The 14,614-nt window shown below is 42.0% G+C and overlaps 1 protein-coding gene across 1 annotated transcript in view; it reads left to right on the forward strand.

Moving 5' to 3' along the window:
- The window catches only part of LOC126412425 (uncharacterized), a 217,093-nt gene that overhangs the window by 196,974 nt on the left and 5,505 nt on the right, over window positions 1-14,614 (forward strand). The window contains exon 8 of the mRNA XM_050082020.1: window positions 5,974-6,755. The gene's annotated coding sequence lies outside the window, so the exon portion shown is untranslated. The remainder of the gene's footprint in view (window positions 1-5,973; window positions 6,756-14,614) is intronic.

Raw genomic sequence — 14,614 nt, forward strand, 5'->3', positions numbered from 1 at the left:
CTGTATTTGAAAAATATTATTCATTTTGTTCCACTTCTAGAAAGGAAATTGGACGGATAGCTGACTCCATAAAAATTAATACATTTCATACTGTGCTCGAGCACAGGCAATAAAAAACTGTGAGCAAACATGATGTGTGTACTTGTTGCCTCAGGGTCTCCTGCAAAACTGAGGTGCTTGAGTAAGCTACATCACACTGCTTCGTTGTGTGCTTGTTGTCAAGCCAGTTTATGAAGTACACATCCCCCTTCATTTCTATATAACTTTGTTTTGAATGCACTGTACAAGAATATTGAATACCTTGAAAATTATCGAGTTCAGCCATTCATTCACATGTAATATTCCAACAGCTCCATCACCGATGAGAGCCTTCAGGGGTGTAAAACGAGTAAGTGAGAAGTGCCACTGAACTACTAACAACCATTTTCATCTACTACTAATCTGCTCACATTAATCATTATTCAAGGGGATTAGTTCTACATCATTTTATTTTTATAAATATACAGAGAAACAACTACTTGAAAAAAGCCAATGCTCTGCTACTTAAACTGCTCTGCCACTATTTTGATTTAATACTTCATGCTAAATGGGCATTTAATTTTACACAGGACACTGTCATCTAAACTTATTCTGATAAATTCATATACTTCCTTCCTGTGCAATGCCCTTTATGCTGTCAATGCCACGTTGGGACCGGTACAGTAGTTTCTGTTCCATAGAGAACCAACCGTACCTGCACATAGGCTATTATTATGATGGAATCACCACTTCAAAAGGTTTTCCAAAGCTGCTGCCAGCTTCCCTCTGTGGAGTAAACCATCTACCATTCCTGTCTGCTCCTAGAGAATATGTTGCATTGCTAAATATGGTTTTCTGTTAGAAAGTGTTTGTGTGTTGTGTATCTGAGGTGGGACAGGTAGGTAAATTCACATATCCAGGTTAATTATTGGTGGACTGGCTAATAAAACATTTTTTACTTTAATTTTGAATATTTGGGGATTTCCAGATTGCTCCTAATGTTGGCTGGCAGATGTTAAAAGGGTGTTGCACCTGAATATAAAACAGTTTTCTTAACCCTAAGCTTCAATGCATATTCTCTATGGAAATTATTTATATTGTGATTGTTATGGTTGCAAACTTTGCAATTAATGCTAAATTCTCTCTTGTCCATTTGAGCAGCTCAGAGGTCAGCATATCTTGCTGCTATGTGGAGGACCCAGGTCCAATTCGTGGTAATGCCTTTTTCTTTAAAGGGCGAAGCTACTCCACACCCACACTGACATGGTGACCATCACCAAAGTTCTATCATCACCTCCGTTAGCTTCGTTACAATTGAGAAGTGCACAGGATGTGAGGTCATGATGTTGTCCGTAGGATTACCCACTTATACAGTCACTTTGAGGTGATAGAAGTGGTCGAGAAGTGAGCAGAAGGTAGCAGTTTTAAGGGCAGAGGGAGAAAAGTGCCGAGGCAAGCACCAAAGGAAAAGAACTTCTGCAATAGTCTGGACAGATAGTAAGAGCAGTAGCAGTTTCTTTCTGTCTGCAAGGGTGAGGTTGTTGTTAGTTTTGGGTATTGTGCGATGCTCGATACCATTGTCGCAGCTTAAAATACTCTTTACAAGTGTCAGTCCTATTGAGGAGGGGTACTCCTGGGCTATGCACCTGAGTGTCTCCTGGGCCACCTGCAGCATCTGTACTTGTAACATGCCAAGGTCGTTATACGAGTGGTCAATTGGCCATAAAGAGGTTTGGTTGGATATGTTTATGTTTAGTGTGCAATACTGCTTTCCCGTATTGTCAGTTGGTCAGCTAGATATTTGCAGCTGGCAATGCCATTTAGTTTTGCTGTAATGCAGGGATTCACCAGTGTTTATTTTGTCTGTGAGCTTGTGCTGTCAACAGGTGATTAATTGTCCCTAGATAGAAGTGTTTTTCAGCGTTTGTGTTTTCACCTGTGGTTGTGGTCGTAGTTTCCCAGGTTAAGAATGAAGTGATTGTCAGAGTGTCTCAAGTTCCTGTACAGTCGTGTGGTGAGTTTTTTGAATATCTGTGTGTGAGTTTCAAGGCAGTATTCTCTGTGAAGGTCGACAGTGTGTGTGGACTGTGGTGCACTTCGTTCTGTATCACCTGTAGGCGGCACAGGCGGTCAGAGCCACGTAACCCCAGACTGCAGCTGCATGTATCATCATGGGTCTAATCAGTATCATGTACACGGACCTCGATACCCTCCTATTCAGTGTGCTTTACCTGTTGAGCTTAGAGTAACACTGTTTGAGCCTTGCATTTGCTCAGTTGGCCTGTCACTGAAGTATATGACTTTAACACTGAAACGTATTGGGCGTGTGTGTAGTGTTATTTGTCTGCAGTCTTAATGTGGGGTCCTGCCCACTCATCTTGTATAGGGTGCCTAAAGGATGCTGCATTCTCAAAATGCTATACAACAATTCAAGCAAACAACATTAATAGTTTTTATTACAAATAAGAAGCTAGACAATGCTTAACCTGGAATTTACAATGGTGTCGCAAGCAATAGGCGACATGCAGTATAAATGCGAGTCCTTTGCTATATACAATGTTCGTGCAAGTTTGACACACAGTTTGTGGATCACTAATAACTGTTATTGTAGCATTCAGCGCTAGGCCTGTTCGTATACTGTCCTAATCCTGTCCAAATACTGAGTGGCCGAGGCTGGCAGGAGTGGCACTTATATTCTCTTTGTCTAGGGGCCTGCTCCCGTCGTGGTGTGGTCCTTGCCAGTGGGCTATTGGCTGACGGTGTGTTCACTGCCTTCTTAGCTCTTGCAATCTTAATTTTCATTCCAGAGCTTGTGGGTATGCCAGAACACTTAATGTTTGTGCAGTTGTTATGGTTTGTCAGTGAACAGAACTGCTTCACACTTGTCGCATTTGCTTTAACACACTGTCATTCCAGCTAGGCAGTTTTGTTTGCAGTTGCGAATTATGCCTGATGGTTTTCAGTCTTGCACTAGGATGGTAGTGTCATCTGCGTAGATGGTTGCCATTGTGTTTTGTTCAGTTGGAAAGTCAGTGACGTAGAGATTAAACTAGAGGGGCCCTTGGATGCTGCCTTGGGGTACTCCCACTTGTATACTGTGTTGTGTTGACTGTTTGCCCTGAATGTCGGTGTTGAAGCTTCTGTGGGTGAGATATGAGTGTGTAAGATGTACGAGCTCGTCGGAGAGACTAGCAGTGCAGAGTTTGCGAATGAGACGATTGTGCTGTTGATGACTGAAGACCAGGATCAGCGCTCCTGTAGCTTTGTTGGTGTTGGGGGTGTGTGTAATATGTACTACTACATGGAGGAGTTGTTGTGTTGTGGAGTGGTGATTGCTGAATCCAAATTGCTCCAGTCTCAGTGAGTCATTGGTGTTGCAGTGCATAGTAAGATGTTTGAGAATCATCTTCTCAACAATCTTATTCAGGGAGCTCAGCAGGCTGATGGCTCCGTAATTTTGTGGTAGGGAGTGGTATTTCCCTGGCTTCCTGAACATCAGGACAGGGAAGTGTTGATGTTGTAGAATGGTATTCGTCATATGTGTGAGATGCTCTATAGCTTTATTCATGAACTCCTGGGTGACACGGTTTTGAAAGTGATTGGGACCAGGAGCTTTTCTAGCTGTTTTGTGCTTAATAACCTGTGTAATTTCATGTGTAGCAGTATGTATTGTTACATTGCACTTGGGCTGGGTTACAAGCCATGTAACCTCCTGGTCCATTTCAAGTAGCAGTGCTGGATTGGAAGGAGCCAGATTCAGTGTGAATGATGTTGCTAGTGTTCTGGTCATCAGCTCATGCTTCTCCTCCATGGAGAATGCTGGTCTGTAAGGTATTTGTAAACTTGGTGTGTAGTATTTCTTCTTGGTGGAGTGGACAGCTATTTGCCACACTCCAGGTCATGTGGTGTGCAGCCCTGCGAGTGTATTGTCCCAGTTTGTGGTTTTAAAAGTTTTAATTTAGCCTGTATGATCCCCTGGAGCCTGCTAATATGCTGTTTGTACAGCCAGTATCTCCCGAGATGATCTCTCATTGACATTGGCCCCTGTATTTCTGGGAGCAGGGCCATTTGAGCATTCTTGTGGTATAAGTACCTTAATGGTACCTGCTATTGCATCCTGAACTGCGGTGGTAAGGGCTTTGACAGCTTCAACAAGTTTCCTGCTTTGTGTAATTTTGGGAATTTGTGGGATATGACTTTTCAAGCATTTCCTTGAACAATGCCCAATGTCCACACGTCAGTTGGACAATGAGCTCATGCTGTCTCCGAGCCATTGCTTCTTGATTTGTGGCAGCAAAGTCCAGATTTAGCTGGTTCATCACTTACTGATAGGTGGCAAAGCAAGACAGAAACGTCGAAGGGAACAGATGGCACTCCTGCCTCTTGTGCTGCAGTCTTGCTACGGGTCGTCGGGTGGGATCTGCTCGGTGGATCTGCGTCTCCCAGACATAAGGATACTTTTAAGGATAGAATGTGGGTATGAGACAGTTTTACTTTTTCGTCTGAAAAGACAATTTTGCTTTTTTAGTGTACATACAGAAGAGGGGAGTCCTTATGACTCACTTGTGGAAGATGCAATGCTCAGTGCAAGAGAGCACGGGTGGAAGACAGCAGCCTGTACTGGACAGTGTTGTCCAATGTGAACGTGCCCCGGACACTGAAATACCCTATTAAAGAATGGGAGAGTCACACTGGGGAAGTTCCAACCACAGTTGCAGGAACTTTGAGCCAGAACTCTTGGCCACCTAGCACTGTCAAGTGTGTAGCAGCGTGTGCTTGTTAGTGACACTCCAAAAAGTGTCCTGTGGCATCTACGCCAGTTTTAGCGTATGTGTAACACAAATATCCTCTCGCAGCTACTGCAGGTACAGGGGGAAGGCAGCTGCTCAGCTGTGACTCACCCATAGTACTGCCCGTGGTTTTCCTTGGTGGGAGGACTGGAACGAGGTGCACCAAGCCTTGTGATGCCCATTGAGGAACTGTTGGAGTGAGACGTAGTGACTCTGAGGTCAAGAAAGCTGGCAGTGACCAGAACAGGGTGTGCTGACTCCCGCCCCTCCCCAGATTTTCGACCTTAGCTTAGGAAAGAAAAGAATCATCACAGATCATTAAGGTTCAAAGAACTTGTCTTGAACACTGTAAGGGATCCGTGATCCAACAAACATTGATGCTAGTATCTGATGCCCAGGTCGATAGCCAACAGGAGTAGATTGTCGAGCGCTGCAGTAGGCAGTGAGACTAGTGCTGAGTGCGCAGTAGTATGGTAGAGTGTCGAGTGAGAAGTAGAGCGGAAAAGACGGGCAAGAATGGTGGTCGAGTGAGTTGTAAACGGTAAAATTCACTGGAGTATGACAAGTGAGCACGTCCCCCTGATCGTCGTGGGGTTGACTCTCACTAATGCCGATTCGCGAGTGATAAGAAACAGAAAGTGACAAGTGCCGAATTACGTGTTTCACGTCAACCGCGTCGGCCAGCAACAACCATGGATTGCAGTGAGGATTGTTGTGAATGTTAACCATCAGCATTGCGTGTGACAAAGTACTGAAAATCAGCAATCAATAAAAAGAGATAACCACAATTAGACGTGTAAGGCAAAGGTAGCAACTGCCTCAGAATTTGTGTGTTAGTAGGAAATATATATCAGTTGTACATCGCAACCTTTGTGATACTTAACAATAGACAAACTTTCAATCATTAGCTATTCCGTCTCAGAACAGCCGCATTCGGTTGAAATACTCCTGAAACCACAGCAGAACAACCAATAGCCTTTCATCCATTAAGCACACGGTCATATATCATAATAATTAATTGTTTGGTGGCTTCGGTAAATTACCCAAAATCCAGTAAAGGGATTAATCGGGGGTGTTTCAACACGAATGCTTGAAAATTCTTTTGTAGTTAACCTATTTTCAGATTATGAAGAGTTCTTTGTTACAGCTTGTATTTTTGTTCCAGGTGGCCCTGAACTTAATGGCTGTAGTGATGTCGTGAAGGCACAAAGTCGGAAGTTGTTAAACCTTCAGAAACAAGATTTTCAAAAGTACTTCTTCTCAGATACCAATATTTCGCCCCTGTTTGTGTCGGATACATAGATGTCTCAGTTGTTGTCACATAATTTGAGTGTAGTGACTGAATCTAGAAAACAGTTTCTTTTGCTTCCCTGTACCCCAAGCATTATGTGCAATGCAGGACTCCTAACAAGACAAACACACAGAGCACAGCCCTCTGTCTTCTCTTGCCATTTCTGCAGTTTGGGAGCACAGTCCGGAAGTCTGACTCATGTTGACCGGACCGGCAGGGCGAAAATGGTCAACGTGGGTTCGAAGCTGGTGACAGCATGAGCAAAGGTTTTTGTGGGACCCGAACTGATGAAACTCGTACGAGAAAATGGCCTGAAGAAAGGTGACGTACTTAGCATTGCTCGCCTGGCGGGAATTGTGGGGTCCAAGCAGACGTCCAGCCTTATCCCTCTGTGTCATAACATAACTTTATCCTCTGTGGCTGTGGACATTGAACTGGACTCTGCTCTCAACTGTGTGATTATAACTGGCACGGCAAAGTGTAGAGGGCAGACGGGCGTGGAGATGGAAGCTCTCACTGCTGTATCGGTGTCTGCCTTAACAGTGTATGATATGTGCAAAGCTGTGAGTCATGACATTGTGATATCTGAAATAATGCTTCTGGCCAAAAGTGGGGGAACTAGAGGAGACTTCCACCTGACATGAGCATCTGTTTGGGTAAGTGAAATAAGTTAAGTATACCTGGTGTGATGTAGGCAAATTTCAAAGTCTGTTCATAGTTATCATAAATTATACACTCCTGGAAATTGAAATAAGAACACCGTGAATTCATTGTCCCAGGAAGTGGAAACTTTGTTGGCACATTCCTGGGGTCAGATACATCACATGATCACACTGACAGAACCACAGGCACATAGACACAGGCAACAGAGCATGCACAATGTCGGCACTAGTACAGTGTATATCCACCTTTCGCAGCAATGCAGGCTGCTATTCTCCCATGGAGACGATCGTAGAGATGCTGGATGTAGTCCTGTGCAATGGCTTGCCATGCCATTTCCACCTGGCGCCTCAGTTGGACCAGCGTTCTTGCTGGACGTGCAGACCGCATGAGACGACGCTTCATCCAGTCCCAAACATGCTCAATGGGGGACAGATCCGGAGATCTTGCTGGCCAGGGTAGTTGACTTACACCTTCTAGAGCACGTTGGGTGGCACGGGATACATGCGGACATGCATTGTCCTGTTGATACAGCAAGTTCCCTTGCCGGTCTAGGAATGGTAGAACGATGGGTTCGATGACGGTTTGGATGTACCGTGCACTATTCAGTGTCCCCTCGACGATCACCAGTGGTGTACGGCCAGTGTAGGAGATCGCTCCCCACACCATGATGCCGGGTGTTGGCCCTGTGTGCCTCGGTCGTATGCAGTCCTGATTGTGGCGCTCACCTGCACGGCGCCAAACACGTATACGACCATCATTGGCACCAAGGCAGAAGCGACTCTCATCGCTGAAGACGACACGTCTCCATTCGTCCCTCCATTCACGCCTGTCGCGACACCACTGGAGGCAGGCTGCACGATGTTGGGGCATGAGCGGAAGACGGCCTAACGGTGTGCGGGACCGTAGCCCAGCTTCATGGAGACGGTTGCGAATGGTCCTCGCCGATACACCAGGAGCAACAGTGTCCCTAATTTGCTGGGAAGTGGCGGTGCGGTCCCCTACGGCACTGCGTAGGATCCTACGGTCTTGGCGTGCATCCGTGCATCGCTGCGGTCCGGTCCCAGGTCAACGGGCACGTGCACCTTCCGCCGACCACTGGCGACAACATCGATGTACTGTGGAGACCTCACGCCCCACGTGTTGAGCAATTCGGCGGTACGTCCACCCGACCTCCTGCATGCCCACTATACGCCCTCGCTCAAAGTCCGTCAACTGCACATATGGTTCACGTCAACGCTGTCGCGGCATGCTACCAGTGTTAAAGACTGCGATGGAGCTCCGTATGCCATGGCAAACTGGCTGACACTGACGGCGGCGGTGCACAAATGCTGCGCAGCTAGCGCCATTCGACGGCCAACACCGCGGTTCCTGGTGTGTCCGCTGTGCCGTGCGTGTGATCATTGCTTGTACAGCCATCTCGCAGTGTCCGAAGCAAGTATGGTGGGTCTGACACACTGGTGTCAATGTGTTCCTTTTTCCATTTCCAGGAGTGTATACACATCGAATTGGCCTGAATATAAGTTGCACCTTTAATTTCGAAAAAGAGAGAAACTTAATTAAAAATAATTTGTCAAGTTGCCCATTTACAAAAGCTTTTCAAAATGTGATTTACCCTTAACCACTTTTTTTGTAGTACACTGTAGATAAATTACACACAAAAACAAAGCTTTCAGTTGCAGTTTTCATGTAAGACACTCTTAACTTCACTAACATTCATTGTTTTGTCACTGTCAGTATTTTTGTCACTCTCCTCCCAAAGTACAGTGCCGTCGCTACAATCCCGGGCATTGCATGTGCAGCATTTCTTGAACCGTACCTTTAAAAAGCACATCTGTTAGATGAATAACTGTGAGTTTGAAATTTGCAACGTAACTGTACCGAATTCCAAAATTTTCACTCAATGTTGTGCTTCATTGGTGAAGAATAAATTATATTCTTTAGTTAGGGAAAAACTATGCCTGTCCCATTGTCTAAAATAGTGAAACTGTGACAGTGGTAATACAGAGGGGTCCAGAAAACTGTAGACTCTCTTTGATAGTCAATATTGATGGAACAAAATGGCATAGTGTCAAAATTCTTGCATGGGAGGAAGATCATTTTGTGTGTTCAAAGTGACACCTGTTAGCAGCCAAGTAACATCAATGTTGCTGAATTGTTGACTGAAGTACAGCTGTCAGTGTTGCCAGTGTGGTAGCTGCACAGGATGTCTTGATGGTCTCTCATATCTCATTCAGTGTAGCTGGGTTCTGTTGGTAAACTTTGTTTGTCGAGTTCCCCCATTGGTAGAAGTCGAGAATTGTAAGGTCCTGTGACCTTGGTGGGCACTTGACAGCTCCTCTTCGACTTATCCGTCGTCCAGGTAGATTTTCATCTAAGTAGAATCTGATATCTCTGTGGTGGTGAGGTGGAGTACAGTCTTGTAGGTAAAAATCTTTTGTTTCCAAACACCACTTGGATGGCTAATAAAATCAATGTTTGCAGCATGTGATACACCTCACCATTTATGTACCTTCAAAGAAGAATGGGTCAGAGAAACAATACTATGACGGACAACACCACACATGAACACCAAGTGAAGTAACATGTTTGTCCATGTGAACATGAGGATTTTCAGCAGCCCAATACACGCAGCTATGGCAGTTTACATTACCATTCAGGTTGAATTGTGCCTCATTAGGCCAGATAACCTTCCCTGCAAACCATTCATCTTCGTGAAGCATGCCTTCAGATCACTCGTAGTGCTCCATCCTTCAATTCCAGTTGTCCTCATTCATAGTGTGAAACAATCTTGGAATGTACACTTTCCACTTTGCAGTCTTCAGAATTTATCATGCACTTGATCAGCTTATCCCACTTCCCCATACACCCTGCTTCATAGATTCTTGAGATGATCTAGAAAAATGTTGCAATACAGCAATGCTGGAACCTGGAGGTTGATGTTCTTGTTCGGAGGACCTTTACTTGTGCACATTTTAAACAGTATTGTCGGCTTAAAATTGATACCAAATACAATAAATTGTTGTTTCAGTAAAGCCTTGCATTTTTCAAACAATAGTTGTACTTCATTCAGTGCTGCATTGTCATCTGCTGGAAACCCACACTACAAGATCTGTTGGGAAAACAGTGGTTTATGCTACCACTCAAAATTGCAGCCATATAACACATTGTTCCAAAGGTAATAACTATCAGAAAATGTCTACACTTTTCTGGATCCCTCTGTAGTCACTACCTAAATGGGATATCAACAAAGAGAATGTTTGCATTGCTACCTCATACACAACAATTGATTTACAAACTGTAGTGATATTTTTGTTTCATTTCAAACTTAAGAAGAAGCACTACAGTTGAGGTTTCTATGATTCATAAAAGTCCCAGTTTTTATGGGGTGTGCTGTATACTCTAATTTTTTTGGAGATTTTTTGTAGAAATGGTGTATCTTATATTCAGGCCAGTATGGTACCCGGTACCATCCTGTTTTAAGTCTTAATTCAAAATATTTATCTTTCTTTTTCCAATACCTAATCAATTTGAGAGAGATATTTAAAACAAAAAATAAGCACTAGCAAGTACGTTAATTTGCTGTTGTTAAAACTTTTTCTCGTGCATGTTCTCTACAATTTTGATATGACACCACCTGCACTCTTATCTTGTTGCCAGTAAAAAGTGAGTAAGTAGGTCATTAAACTCTCTCTCTCTCTCTGTGCCCTCCCCCAACTGTGTGGTAGCGTCCTCTGTGTTGCTCTATTGTTTCAATTTTTGATGGTCCTGTGCTGTGAAAAGTTGAGGTGAAGTGTTCATTCTTAAATGAATAGTGTGTATCAGCTCTTTTCTCTTAGGATCAGGTTGTCATTGCTGTGTTCATTGATGTAAAATGACACTTTTTTAACAGTTCCTAAAAGGTGCACCACTTCATTGACACTTTTGCTCAGGTGTAGAGCATATTGGCCAGACTAATTTACATGTTTCAGCTTTACACTGTATGGTATCCTCTTTTTTAAAGGCCTATTATCTTTCTTGTGTGTGACTTGTCCAGAGATTGAAAATGTTTTATTTTTTAAGTTACCAATCCAGAACAGGTTTCTGTCAATTTAATTCTTCAGGTTTTTCCAGAAGTTTGCTGAAATTCCCGAGTTGTCCTTTGCACAGTCGGACATCATTGTCTTACTCGCATATTTCGGTGACATTAGTTGTTGCTTTTACAAAGTGCTACTTGAGACTGATCATCAGATGGAGCAGGTCTGTAATTTGTTCCCTCAGCCATCATGCTTCATCTGCAATCTGCTCTGACAGACACCATCCTCGGGTATCCGTGTTATGTGATATTCCGAGTGTCATCTACACTCACGGGCACGATTCTTGTGTGTTATGTTTTCAGTCCAAGCTGGTTGGTAGAATTCTGTTTGCGGGCTGTCCCTGTTTGGGGACAAGGATCGGCAGGGCATGAAACCCTAATCTTTCATCTTTCAGTTAACTCAAATGTCGAGTGTCACTTTTTTCATGTACTGCGGTTACAAATATAAGAAAATACAAAATGAAAATTTCTCAACATAGTCATGTTTCTTTTCAGTATGTTTCTCAGATCAGTACACTGCAATGTAAATATTCCATTAAAAGAATATATTTTTGATTGTTTCTTCAGTCAAAGATGCATTGCCTTTTTGACTTAACAATCAATGTCAAATCATTGTCCCTCAAACAATGCTGCAGGGGTTTGACAACGTGAGACCATGGCTTTATGGAGGATCACCTAGAATTAGCTGCCGTCTTTTCTGACATGATTTTAAATCAATGCTACCATCACCGTTTCTTTTGCTTAGGGTTTTGAATCTAGGAATGATGCAAACAATCAGCAGTTTATTTCTTTCTTATGTGATCTTGTTTTCTCCTCCCTAGCCCCCTTTCTTCTTTCATTTGGTAGCCTTGAGCAAATTGAATATTCCTGATTTTGTTTGTATTTATTAATCTGTTTGTGCCTCTAATTCTTAAAAGACTTCATTATGACAGTAATACTCTGAAGCAGGAAATTTGGGGAAAAAGAGCTGCATTCATTTATGCTGTTGTAAAATGGAGGAATTGGTTGTAGTTGGAAAATTTAATGCTGGTCTTCAATATTTTAATTGTTATAGTTTGGGGTATGATTGTTGTAATTAGAAAATGAATGTGTGCCTTGTGCACTATGTTGTTACAGTAATTTGGAGTTTATTTTGTACATCATCTGGTGTAAATTATAACATTTTAAGCAAAAACTTCTGTCTCTCAACAGCTTTCTTAATAACACTATTCCAGTAACTGGATATGCATATTGAAATATCTGTGTTGTATATTAGATTCTATAACCTGTACTGAGGCAATATTTTGCGGTTGCAAATTTTCTTGACTATTATTAAGTGTGTGTGTGTGTTGCTTATGCCCTACATACGAGTCCTCCAAGCTACTGATGATCTGACCAATGTACAACATGCCAAAATGCTACGGCTGCATGGGGGGATACAATTAAATCCCATCCCCCCCCCCCCCAATTATCTCTCTCTCTCTATCTCTCTCTCTCTCTCTCTCTCTCTCTCTCTCTCTCTCTTTCAAAGATCGGCAGGTTCAGGAATCTAACACAGAAAGAATTTAATCACGGTTTCTTTTTCATCTCTATCATACAATGTAGTCCAATTTTTTGCTAATACAGAAATAACATTTTGTGATTTATGTTGTGTACTCTTCAAAAGATCTAATGATGTCCTCATTCCTTTCTTATAAACAAAACAAGAAGAAACTGACAATAATTGTCATTAAAATAAAACACAGAACAGTGTTCATCCACACTCTGCAAACCACTATGAAGAGTATGACAGAGGGTACATCTCACTGTACCAGATATTAAAGCTTGTTCATATTTCCTTTCCTCCATCTTGTACTTCAACTTTTCTTCCTTAAACTTATCCTGTTTCTAACTACTCTGATTTGCTTTTGTGGTTAGTGTGAATTTAAACTCAGTTGCCATAAATATCTAATATGTTTTATTGAACAGTGAATGGATTATTTTATATTTCATCTAATGCTGTTCTGCTCTTTGTTACGGCACAAATGGTGTTCCCTACTTTTGTGCAATTTTCACGCAACTTGAAAAAATGGTGAGATAAACAACTAGCTTCATGATTTATTTATGTTTTGAATGTACCACAAATGTTTTGAATGTAACCAAAAATGCTTGTTGTTGTAAAATATACTTTCAACTTGCCTCCTTCACTAGCTGAAAACCTTTTTAGTTTCTCATGTTACCCCTGATGTCTTCTTTTTGGTTGATTCATTTATAATAACATTTTACTGTCCTGAGTAGTACCTGCGTATAAATATAATTTTATTTTAATTTTTAGTGATGTGCGTTTTTATGTGCATATTCTTTCAGTCCTGTGTAATGTGAGTCTCTGTTTAATGGTATGGTTATGTTGTCTTCAGACTTAAAGAATTGATGTAGAAATTTATAGTTTTCAGCATGTGGTTCAACAGATCCTTATTGTGTTCCTAAATTGGAAAAGTCCTAAAAACAGAAACTATAAAATAACTGTATAGAAATTTTGGACCACCATTGGTTAAATATTTTACTACCAACCCAAGAAATAAATTGGGAACAATGTGCAGCATCTTATTCAGTGTAAAAGAAAACTCAAATTTAGTTAAAAGTGGACCACTTGAGTTTGCTAAAGGCATAGAATCATGTGTTTCTAGTGTTCTTAAATCCATTCAAAACCCTCGAAAAGAACAAAAAACTAAGAGAATATAATATTGAACTTACAGGCCTAAGTCTGAAAACAACATTATAATTGTGTGTATTTGGTTTTGTTTCTATGCTGTTGACATCCTGTACTGTTGATTTTAAATTATATGTGAGAGTTGATGTTTGGAAGCTAAGTGCAGGAAAGAAGACCATGAAGTGAAATCTACCCTTTATGTTCTCAGTTGGCGGAGAATGTGGGCAAAGAACTGGAAATCTTTGAGGTACCAAATGGTCAAGGGCTGTGATATTGCCCTTTTAACGTCACTTAGAGTAGACATAGTTCTCTTAGTCCCAAGTGTAAGACAACATTTTTGGTACCTTACAATTTCAGTGGTTTCCATTTACAATTTCTGTTTACAGTGCTCATCATCAAATGTTTTGGTGTTGTTATTTGATTTCATATAAATAACATAGAGGTAGTTATTTCACATACTATTATGTTTCTGATAGCTTTTTCTCACAAAGCATACTTTAGGCTCATATTTTATTGTAAAATATTTAAACTGACAGACATATAGACTTACATTTTCTGCATGTCTTCTGTCACCAGTTTCACCTCTAATATTGACTGCAAAGCAGAAGTGATCAGCATAGAAAATGATGGAGTGAGCGTGGAGACGGGGAGGGGGGGGGGGGGGGGGGGGAGAAATGTAATATTGAAACTAAAATCAAGAAAGAGAGCAGTCAATTGAGGATACAATGAAACATTTGGGACCTCATTAACTGCAGGATCATTCTAGTAGAATAGAATTGTATAAAAGATTACTGCCAAAGAGAAGTGTTAGAACTTCAAGTTTAACACATATATTTAGGAACAACACAACAACACATATAAGTCACTGAGTAAGTTGACCTGTGTACAAGTCGGCATTCGATTCAACACTGAGTCTCAGTCTAGCGGCCGCTGCTCAGCTGGCCGCTTAGGTGGCGCAGCTGCTGCATGGCTGGCAGACAGCACCGCACGTAGAGGACATGTGTAATTGCGCGGCAGCACTTTGAATAATCGGCGAGTCACAACACTTTTCCCCCCTTTGAAATTGTTGCACTGGTCTTGATGGAGGTGTCCTGGAGATGGCTAACGTCCAT

Source organism: Schistocerca serialis, chromosome 7 (genome assembly GCF_023864345.2).
Source record: "Schistocerca serialis cubense isolate TAMUIC-IGC-003099 chromosome 7, iqSchSeri2.2, whole genome shotgun sequence".
NCBI classification, from domain to species: Eukaryota; Metazoa; Arthropoda; class Insecta; order Orthoptera; family Acrididae; genus Schistocerca; species Schistocerca serialis.